The sequence below is a fragment of the Myotis lucifugus genome, unplaced genomic scaffold, assembly GCF_000147115.1.
Source record: "Myotis lucifugus unplaced genomic scaffold, Myoluc2.0 scaffold_23, whole genome shotgun sequence".
NCBI lineage: Eukaryota > Metazoa > Chordata > Mammalia > Chiroptera > Vespertilionidae > Myotis > Myotis lucifugus.
In genome coordinates, this window is record NW_005871071.1 from 4,943,152 (window position 1) to 4,954,493 (window position 11,342).

Consider the following 11,342-nt stretch of genomic DNA (forward strand, 5'->3'; position numbering starts at 1 on the left):
ATATTAAGTGATCCTGGCTTTAAAAACTTGAAAATATAATTCTATTTCTTTTTTAATATATTTTTATTGATTTCAGAGAGAAAGGGAGAGGAGAGATAGAAATGTCAATGATGAGAGCACGCCCCTCATAGGGGATCAAACCTGCAACCAGTCATGTGCCCTTAACCAGAATCAAACCCAGGACACTTCAGTCCGAAGGCTGATGCTCTATCCACTGAGCCAAACCAACTAGGGCTATAATTCTATTTTTTAAACATTTTTTCCACTTCCCTTCTTTCTACCTCTATACATTTCGTTTGAATGATAAAATTAGAATGATAAAATGTTTCTAGTGTGTTGGGGTCCAACCCCAGCAGGTCTAGGGGTTCCCAAAGGTGTGGACGGGGTTGGCGAAGAAGGAATGACGAGGAGACAGCGTTCAGTTGATCAGCAGCCTAGCCAGGATCTCCAGCCAAGTTTTGTGTTTATTGTCCTGTTATATCTGTATTTATACCAGTTGATTTTAATCCTATCCATTCTATTCCAAAGGTTAGGGCGTTTCTTATCTCCATTCCAAGGTTATTCTGTTGTTCTATTAAGCTACAAGGAAGTAACTGAGGGAGATTATCCTAAGTAAAGATTATGTAGCTTAAGCGTGATTGTTGGTAGTTAAAGTGATTACCTGCCTGGCACTTAGTTAAGGGGTTTTATTCCCTCCCTAACTCCAGAGAAAAATCCCCACCTGGGGAAACAACCTTTCTCAGAGAGGTGACCTCCAAGATGATAACAAGATAGAGCCATTTAATTCCATCCTATTAAGCAAGGCAATTTCTGGGATATGAGAATTATCAGAGTTCATTCACCTATTCAACAAATATTTACCAATCATTTAGTTTGTGCTACATTGTTAATGTAATGCAACCAAAAAAAAAAGTAATGTAGGAGTGTCTGAAGCCTTTTCTCTAACCCCACCCTGCCAAAGAAAATACAGTACTCTATTTTCCAGTCCAATTTCTCCTCCTCCCCATTCCGTAAGAGGAAAGATTGATCTACTAGTACATAGTAAAGATTTCGGAAGTAAAGTGGGAGAGAAAAGCAGCACCAAACAAAACCTAGGAGGTGATTTGAAGTGAGCTGTGGAACAAAATGCACTATAGCAGCTGGGGATTATGAAAGAAGAGAAAAGATGGGTGGGAAAGAAAAGATTTTAAGAAATATTTCAGTGGACTATTAAAATGTATGTGAATCTCTCCACATTTTTGCAAAATACAAGTAAAGTATTTGAGCTATCCTGAAATGGCTTGTGGTTACTGAAGGGTGTTTATTTGTCAGACTCCAAGAACGAGCCACATATGTGCTTGTTGTTAAGGATTACATAAGAAACAAATACAGAGGAGAAACCAAGATGGCGGCATAGGTAAACACGGGAAATTGCTGCCTCCCACAACAACTTCAAAAATACAACGAAAAGACAAAACGGACATCATCCAGAACTACAGGAAGGCTGGCTGAGTGGAAATTCTACAACTAGAAGGAAAGAGAAAAGCACACTGAGACTCAGAGGAGCTGCAGAAGTAAAGTGCAGAGGTACGGAGGCTGGAGTGCGTGCGGAAAGGGGCGGGCACCTGAGGATGCGGCTGTCTTTTTGAATCGGGAGGGAGTCTCAAGCTCCCGACTGCTCTGAACTCCAGTTCCGGGAAGTCTCTGGGGACCCAGGACTCATATGGGGAGAAACTGGACTGTCTGGCAGCAGGCAGAACTCGGAACTTGAGGGCAGCTTTCCCTCAGAGGTGCTTGCAGCAATTACCGGGACACTGAGATGCTCGGCCCCTTAGGGCAGGGCTGAGGATCAGCCATAGCTGCTTGCTCCGCCCTGTTGATTCCCTGAGACCCCGCCCCACCCAGGCTGCAGCAGAAGCTTTTGTGTATGAATGCCCTGGCCCTTTGCAACCTGAAAATTACCTAACAAATTGCAGCTGGGCCAGACAGACCCAGAACTTCCAAGAGAAGGCCCAAGGCCCCACAGTAGCTTACATTGCTTCACAGCTGGGCCTCAACTGGGCACCTCCAAATTCCAAAAAAAGGAAGGGGAATCTGCATATCTCTTCGTAGCTCCTGCTGGGTAACCTCAGGCAGAGGCTAAATTAGCACCTCCTTAGATCCAAGAGCCAGCGTACCCAGTGGTCAGAGTGGGACCATCCAGATTACAACTTCTCAGATCCATAAGGGACACACTCAGGGGGCAGACTCAGTAAGCACCAAAGCCCCACTGAAGCAAGTCTTGCCCCAGAAGGGTGTCTTCAGCACAGAAGTTCTCCTACTGCAGACACAGCTGATTCTCACTGCCAATTGGCCTGGAGGTCAATTCCTCCCAGTGATACCTACAATAATCAAGTCATAACTACAACAAGACTGTGCACAAGGGGGTGCACCAAGAGTGTCCACCTCAGGTAACTGGGGAGGCTGAGCCACTGGCCCTATAGGACACCTAGCACACAAAACCACTACCAACACAGGGAAGCATAAAAAATGTGGAGACAAAGAAACAGGTCACAAGTGACAGAAATGGAGGAAAGCAAATGACTGGATATAGAGTTCAAAACCACCTTTATAAGGTTTTTCAAGAATTTTCTGGAAACCGCCGATAAATTTAGTGAGACCCTGGGAGATATGAAAAAAGAACAGCTAGAAATTAAGCATACACTGACTGAAATAAAGAATAATATACAGAGATCCAACAGCAGACAAGAGGATCCCAAGAATCAAGTCAAAGATTTGAAATATGAAGAAACAAAAAATACCCAACTGAAAAAGCAAAATGAAAAAAGAATCCAAAAATATGAAGATAGTGTAAGAGCCTCTGGGACAACTTCAAGCATACCAACATCCAAATTATAGGGGTGCCAGAAGAAGAGAGAGGGCAAGATATTGAAAACCTATTTGAAGAAATAATGACAGAAAACTTCCCCTACCTGGTGAAAGAAATAGACTCACAAGTCCAGGAAGTGCAGAGAACCCCAAACAAAAGGAATCCAAAGAGGACCACACCAACACACATCATAATTAAAATGCCAAGAGCAAAAGACAAAGAGAGAATCTTAAAAGCAGCAAGAGAAAAACAGTCAGTTACCTACAAGGGAGTACCCATATGACTGTCAGCTGATTTCTCAACAGAAACCATGCAGGCCAGAAGAGAGTGGCAAGAAATATTCAAAGTGATGAATAGCAAGAACCTACAACCAAGATTACTTTATCCAGCAAAGCTATCATTCAGAATTGAAGGTCAGATAAAGAACTTCACAGATAAGGAAAAGCTAAAGGAGTTCATCACCACCAAACCAGCATTATATGAAATGCTGAAAGGTATTCTTTAAGAAGAGGAAGAAGAAAAAGGAACTCTTACCATTTGCCACAGCTTGGATGGAACTGGAGAGCATTATGCTAAGTGAAATAAGCCAGTCAGAGAAGGATAAATACCACATGATCTCACTCATTTGTGGAATATAATGAACAACATAAACTGATGAACAAGGACTGATCCAGAGACGGAGAGGCATTGATTGGACTGTCGGACCGTGGAGGGAAGGTGGGGGAGGGTGGGGGTAAGGGGGAAAGATCAACCAAAGGACTTATATGCAAGCATATAAGCCTAACCAATGGACAGGGACAACGGGGGGGTGAGGGCATGAGGGGGGGGGGCATGAGCAGGGGGGGGGTAACGTGGGGATAAGGACATGTATGTAATACCTTAATCAATAAAAAATATATTTTAAAAAAAAGAAACAAATACAATGTGATTCTTAGGGAAGATAGAGAAACTGAGTTGTGGACCTTTATTACCAGAGATAAAAATTTTCCCATATGAACACCTTGTACCCACTTAAGCGTTCACCTCCATTAGTTCAATAATATCCTCTGCCAAATTATTTCCGTGTTGTAAACAATGTGATCAAATAAAGCAAGTCTGACTTGTTTGCATTTTATTGCTGGTTTATATAAAAGACATTCATTCTATCAGATGATTGAAATCGAAATGTTCTTCAGACCACTGTGAACACATGTGTTTTTGGGAGATTAGCTCATCAATTTAAGTACCAAGCCACAAGTACACAGGCATTTCAAATAAATGATTTCTACTCAAATCCAGGGGATGGAGAGAATGAAAATAAGATGATTTGGCTTAGTTAAAATGTAAACTGTGGGCTTTACTGATTTTGTATTGAATTGTCAAATTTTGTGAGAACAATAGACAACAAAAACATTAGCAATAATAATGGTGTTTAGAACCACAGCTCACTTCAAATCTCCTCCTAGGTTTTCTTAGATGCTGCTCTTCTCTCCCACCCTACTTCCCAAATCTTTACTACGTAGATCAATCTATCTTCTTTTGGAATGTTTCCTTCTAGGTGCAGGGTACACAGAATTTCTAATTAGCAATATAATGGTGTTTAGAACTGGAAAATATGTGCTACAATGTTTTAAAAAATTATTTACACTTCTTCACATCAGCAAATTAAATACTGCATTGGAGAAAGGCAAATATGCTCAAATTTTCTACACCATTTGTAATTGTAAGCATTGGAGAAAGGCAAATATGCTCAAATTTTCTACACCATTTGTAATTGTAAGCATAAGAACTTAATAATATCTGCATAGATTCAAAGATGTGCAGGAAAAAAATAGAAATGTAGAGATTGTTTGGTACAAATCCTTCATCTTAGAAAGGAAAATTCAAGTCCAGAAGAATTAATCTACTTTTTTAAAGCCACACAACTCCAGTACTTAAACCCAGGTCTTTTGATTCAAAATCTATGTCTCAACGTAATATGCTATAGCTCTAACAATACTTGCAGTATATTTTTCTAAATGATTATCTTCATTTTCCTAAGTTTTTTTATTATAAAGGTAATTTATTCATGATGGAAATTGTTTTTAAGTGACAGAAAAGATGGACATATCAAATGAAAGTGCATTTTTTCAAAAATACTTTAGCAGTATCTAAGAAGACCAACTGATGAAGTGTTGACAGAGGACTAAAAAGAAATTAAATCTTTTCTTTTCTTTTCTTTTCTTTTTTTCAGTTGGTCAGCAGCCTAGCCAGGATCTCCAGCCAGGTTCTATGTTTTATTGTCTTGTTACATCTGTATTTATACCAGTTGATTTTAATCCTATCAATTTCTATTCCAAAGTTTAGGGCGTTTCTTATCTCCATTCCAGGGAGTAAAGATTATGTAGCTTAAGTGTGATTGTTCGTAAAGTGATTAACTACCCACCTGGCACTTAGTTAAGGGGTTTTATTCCCTCCCTAACTTCAGGGAAAAATCCCTACCTGGGGAAACAACCTTTCTCGGAGAGGTGACCTTGGTTAAAACACATAGTGCCAAGAAGGGGAGCAAACATATTAAGAACAGTATGCCATATATGCCAGGTCCCTTGAAATATATGCTGTGCAGATGTTTCTTCCCTGCAGCGACTGTGTCAAGCAGCAAGGATGGACTGGAAGAAATTAAATCTTAAGAGGATCTGATAGCATGTAAAAAAATTATAAAGTTAGAATAAGGAAAGTTTTTTGGAAATGCTATGAATCCAAAAGGCAAAATGAAAAAGACAGATGAATTTGATTACATAAAAATGTAAAAAGACTAATAGTGAAATACTACCTTTTATAGAGCGTCGGCCTGTGGACTGAAAGGTCCCAGGTTCGATTCCGGTCAAGGGCATGTACCTGGGTTGCGGGCACATCCCCAGTAGGAGATGTGCAGGAGGCAGCTGGTCGATGTTTCTCTCTCATCGATGTTTCTAACTCTCTATCTCTCTCCCTTCCTCTCTGTAAAAAATCAATAAAATATATATTTTTTAAAAAATGTAAAAAGACTAATAGTGAAATACTACCTTTTACATATCAGACTAATAAACACCATTAAGTTCAAAGAAATATATGTTGGAAAGAATATAGGGCAACTTATTGTGAACCCTGGGGCGGGGGGGGGGGGGGGAACACTTACTAAAAAGGGCTCCTAGTGGGGCTAACTGTGCTCAAATATAAAAAATTTAAATAAAAAAAAACGGAAGAGGAAAAAAAACAGAGCCTAGCAGCTATTTCTGCACAGGGGCCTCTCCCTTGAACTGCACTTCATGGAAAAGTCTACTCTGAACTGCCTGTCTTTGCATTGAACTCAAGCCTGTACTGTATTTCCGCCATCTGAGCCAGACCTTATAAAGGTTTCCTGGAATCCTATTTCAATCAATTGGATAAGGCTTTCCCCATCCAATCAGAGTGGCTCTATTCTGACCAGTCAAACAGTGTCTGTTGGAACAAGGAAACTGCAAGGATTTGGAACACTTATTTGCATGAGGACAGACCAATCAGGGGCCAGGGGCGGAGCCTTCTGACCATATAAGTAAGCTCCCCTCTGGCTCCAGAAATGCACTTTCTATTTCCAGTGAAGACTGAAGACTGGGAGTAGATAAAGGCGCTGTTTTGGAGGGGCCGCGGGAGCCGAGGTGTCCCTGCAGATTCGCTCTACCGTGCGCTAGGCTTGGTGGGAAGGCCTGTTCTCCAGTCCGCGCTTTTCTTCGTCGCCATGTCCAGAGGTGGTGTGATTCGTGGCCCGGCAGGGAACAACGATTGTCGCATCTACGTGGGTAACTTACCTCCAGACATTCGAACCAAGGACATAGAGGACGTGTTCTACAAATACGGCGCTATCTGCGACATCGATCTCAAGAATCACCGCGGGGGACCACCCTTCGCCTTCGTTGAGTTCGAGGACCCTCGAGACGCGGAAGACGCGGTGTATGGTCGCAACGGCTATGATTACAATGGATACCGTCTGCGGGTCGAGTTTCCTCGAAGGGGCCGGGGCAGGGGTGGAGGTAGCGGAGCACCCCGAGGCCGCTATGGCCCCCCATTCTGGCGATCTGAGAACAGAGTGGTTGTCTCTGGACTGCCTCCAAGTGGAAGCTGGCAGGATTTGAAGGATCACATGCGTGAAGCGGGTGATATATGTTATGCTGATGTTTACTGAGATGGCACTGGTGTCGTGGAGTTTGTACAGAAAGAAGATATGACCTATGCGGTTCGAAAACTGGATAACACTAAGTTTAGATCTCATGAGGGAGAAACTGCCTACATCCGGGTTAAAGCTGATGGGCCCAGAAGTCCAGGTAATGGAAGATCTCGATCTCGAAGCCGTAGTCGTAGCAGAAGCAACAGCAGGAGTCGCAGTTACTCCCCAAGGAGAAGCAGAGGATCACCACGCTATTCTCCCCGTCATAGTAGATCTCGCTCTCGTACATAAGATAATTGGTGACGGCCCTTAGCCGGCTTGGCTCAGTGGATAGAGCGTCGGCCTGCGGACTGAAAGGTCCCAGGTTCGGTTCTGGTCAAGGGTATGTACCTTGGTTGCAGGCACATCCCCAGTAGGGGGTGTGCAGGAGGCAGCTGGTCGATGTTTCTCTCTCTTCGATGTTTCTAACTCTCTATCCCTCTCGCTTCCTCTCTGTAAGAAATCAATAAAATATATATTTTTTAAAAAGATAATTGGTGACGCTTTTTGTAGAACCCATGTTGTATACAGTTTTCCTTTACTCAGTACAAACTTTTCGTTTTTTTAATTCAAACTGTTTTGTTCAGAATGGGCTAAAGTGTTGCATTCCTGTGTAATATCCCCTTGCTCCTAACATCTACATTCCCCTCATGTCTGGTAAATTTTATTTTAATTGATGTCGTAGACAGGATTGTTTAAATTTAGTTAATTCTCCATTCTCTTCAGACTGTGATATTGTGCAAATGTCTATTCTCTGGTTTGTGTGAACGGGGATGTTGGGGGTGTTTGTGGTTATCTTACCTGGGGAAGTTCTTATGTTTATCTTGCTTTTCATGTGTCTTTCTGTAGACATATCTGAAGAGATGGATTAAGAATGCTTTGGATTAAGGATTGTGGAGCACATTTCAATCATTTTAGGATGGTCAAAAGGAGGATTGAGGAGGATCAGATCAATAATGCAGGCAATGGTATGACTCCAAGTGCTATTGTCACAGATGAAATTGGCAGTATTGACCTTATACTAAAAGGCAAGCGTTAAAAATGATATATATGCATCCACCTTAAAACACTTGCAAACATCTTATGCAGTTATCTTTACCTACAATTGCTCGGCTCTTTAAACCTTGGCAATTGTGGAAAAATTATATTGCCCATTTGTAACAGTTTATTTTGCTCCCTTCCCCCCTTTTTTAGTTTTAATAGGGACTAATGTGGGAAGAACTGCTAATTTGTCACAGTGGTTAGTTACAACTGTTAATGTGTGACCTGCTGTCGGTGTCCATGTGGGTACAGGGTGTCTTTAATTCCAACCAGATAGAGTATAATATCAATACTGCTAAATCTGCATGTCCTCTGTGTGACTGATATAGCGTTGCTATTTCATTTTTTTAAGACAAAATGAAAGCAAATTATAGAATTCCAACATATTGGTGTAGATAATCTAGTTGGGAATATACTTTTAAGTATCATCTTCCCCTTTAAACTAATATTCATAATTGACTCATGTTTAAAACACTTTAATTTACAAATTAAATTGCAGATGGGAGCATTAGATTTAGTTTAGACTTAGGTGGGTAACAATACCAGTAAACTTTTCAAATACATAACTTTTTGCAACCACAAAACTTGTAATAATGCCGTACAGTAACAAGTGTTGGCATTATCAGTTGAACTGTAAATATAAAATGCTTCTTCCAATTAGTCTCTATGATGATTAAGTTTCTAAAGTTTATCTGAACACCATTCAGAAACTTGTTTTGGGGAATTTGATAGTTATTGATGTATATCTGTTAAACTGATGACAGACATAACTCATCATTCCCCAGAAACCTCTTTTGATTACAGTATCTAACATTTTGCCTCCTCTTTTTTGGTTTTGCTGGTTATAAAGGTTTGGATTGGAGAGGGCTCACTGGATCCCAATTCTTGGAGCTGGATCATTGGATTCAAATCATAATGTGGATAGGATAGGGAGGATGAATTACAAGGATTCATGGAGCGGGATCAGATTACCAGGAACATAGGAGTGGATTCCTGCCCCAACCAAACCGCATTCGTGTGGATTTTTTTTTTATTCAACTTAATTGGCTATTCCAAAGATTTTTTTTCTTCCCATTTTTGACAATTGGAGCCCTTAAGATGCACGATGGAATTGTGTTTTGCATTTTTTGGTAAAAGGAGCAAAGCGAGGACCTGGAGATATACGCTGGAGCAATCTCTTTGGAAGGATTCAGCACGAGTAGATGGTAAACACTTAAAGGGGAAAAGGGGGGGGGGTGTTTAAAATAGTAAATCAGTAAGTCATTTCTAAATTTAAAGAAAACAAAATTGGAGTTGAAGAATAAGTAGGTTTCCAATTGGTTGTTGCCGTTTTTTTAAAAAACTATTCATGGTTGTCCTTTTTCCTCTTCTAAGATTTTAACTGGGAGACTATCAGTTAATACTTTAAATAATAAGATTCTGACTTGCATTTATGTGTTAATAAATTAAAGGTTCTTGAAAGGTAATTTAATGGTATCAAGCAATTCTTGTTAATTGTAAAAAATATTCAGGGGAAGAGAAGAAAGGGTGAGAAAGGCAATTGTGTATGTAACATGGTGAATGATGGGTGATCTAGTCTCTGAAAGATAAATTTCCGATACTTTGATAATATAAAAGTTATTAAAATGTAAAAAAAAAAAAAAAAAGACTGAAGACTGCTTCTCCCTAGCGGAGCTGAAACACCTAAACCGTCCCTCCAGAGCAGAGTGGAGCTAAGATGTCTCTCCAGAGCAGAGTGGAGCACGTGCTTGAGCAGAGAGGCAGACCATCTGGAGTGGAGCCATGGAGAGCTGCCTAGTTGAAGAGGGACCTGCCCCCAGGGCCGCCTCAGAGCCTTGCTGTTTACACAGCCAGAGACTCTGTAGCACTATTGAGCAGTTTGCACTGAATAAAGTTTTCTTCTTCACAACACCCCAAATTGGGAGTTCCTGTTGAAGTTGAATTAGTGCCAATGACCATCAACCATCAGTTGACAATATTCAGTCATAGTTGGTAGAAATATAAACTGAAACAACTTTTCAGTCAAAATTGGAAATATTTCAAATTAAGTATTTTATAACACTTAATACAACAAAACTTTTAACTTTGTAAAGAGCATCCACAGTAAACCTACAGCTAATATCATACTTAATGTTGAAGTACTACATCCTTTTGCTCTAAGAACAAAACAAGGCAAAATACAACAGTTTATTCATGTTATTATTTATTAATTATCGTATTATTTTCCATATGAACAAATGTATACCTACCTTTGCCCTACCCTGTATATACAATGGAATATTATTCAGCCATGAGGAAGTAGGAAATCCTTCTGTCTCTAACAACTTGGATGGCTCTTGAAGGCATTATGATAAGTGAAATAAACCAGACAGAAAAATACAAATCCTGTATAGTATCACATATATATGGAATCTTGGAGAAAAAGTCAAACTCATAGAAACAGAGAGTAGGAAAGTGGTTGCCAGGGGATGGGAGTGGGAGAAATAGGGAGAAGCTGACAAAAGTGCACAAACTTTCAGCTGTAAGATGAATAACGTCTTAGGATCTAATGTATTAAATGGTGACTATAGTTCAGTGATGGCAAACCTTTTGAGTTCGGCGTGTCAGCATTTTGAAAAACCCTAACTTAACTCTGGTGCCGTGTCACATATAGAAATTTTTTGGTATTTTCAAACATAGTAAAACAAAGACATATTTTTGATATTTATTTTATATATTTAAATGCCATTTAACAAAGAAAAATAAAAAAAAATGAATTTGCATGTCACCTCTGACACGCGTGTCATAGGTTCGCCATCACTGCTATAGTTGATAACATTGTGTTATATAATTGCAATTTGCTAAGAGAATTTAAATGTCCTCACTAACTATATATATATATATATATATATATATATATATATATATATATATAAACTAAAGGCCCAGTGCATGAAATTCATGCACAGGTAGAGTCCTTAGCCTGGCTGGTGATCAGGGCCAATCGGGGCCTTCCGGCTGCCAGCTGCGGGCCAGGGCCTTCCTTCATTCTGCACTGCCCCTTCGTGGTCAGTGCACGTCATAGCAAGCGATTGAACTCCCGGTCAAACTCTAAGGGGACATTTTGCATATTAGGCTTTTATATATATATATAGATGTGTGTGGGTGGTGATGAATGTGTCAACTAGATGAAAGGATCCTTTTCATAATGTATACATATATCAAATCATCACAATGTATACTTTATTTTTTTAAAATATGTTTTTATTGATTTCAGAAAGAAAAGGAGAGATA

The 11,342-nt window shown here is 40.0% G+C and overlaps 1 pseudogene; it reads left to right on the forward strand.

The window, feature by feature from the left end:
- Positions 1-6,541: 6,541 nt before the first annotated feature.
- Positions 6,542-7,280, forward strand: LOC102440149 (annotated as a pseudogene).
- The last annotated feature ends 4,062 nt before the right edge of the window (positions 7,281-11,342 follow it).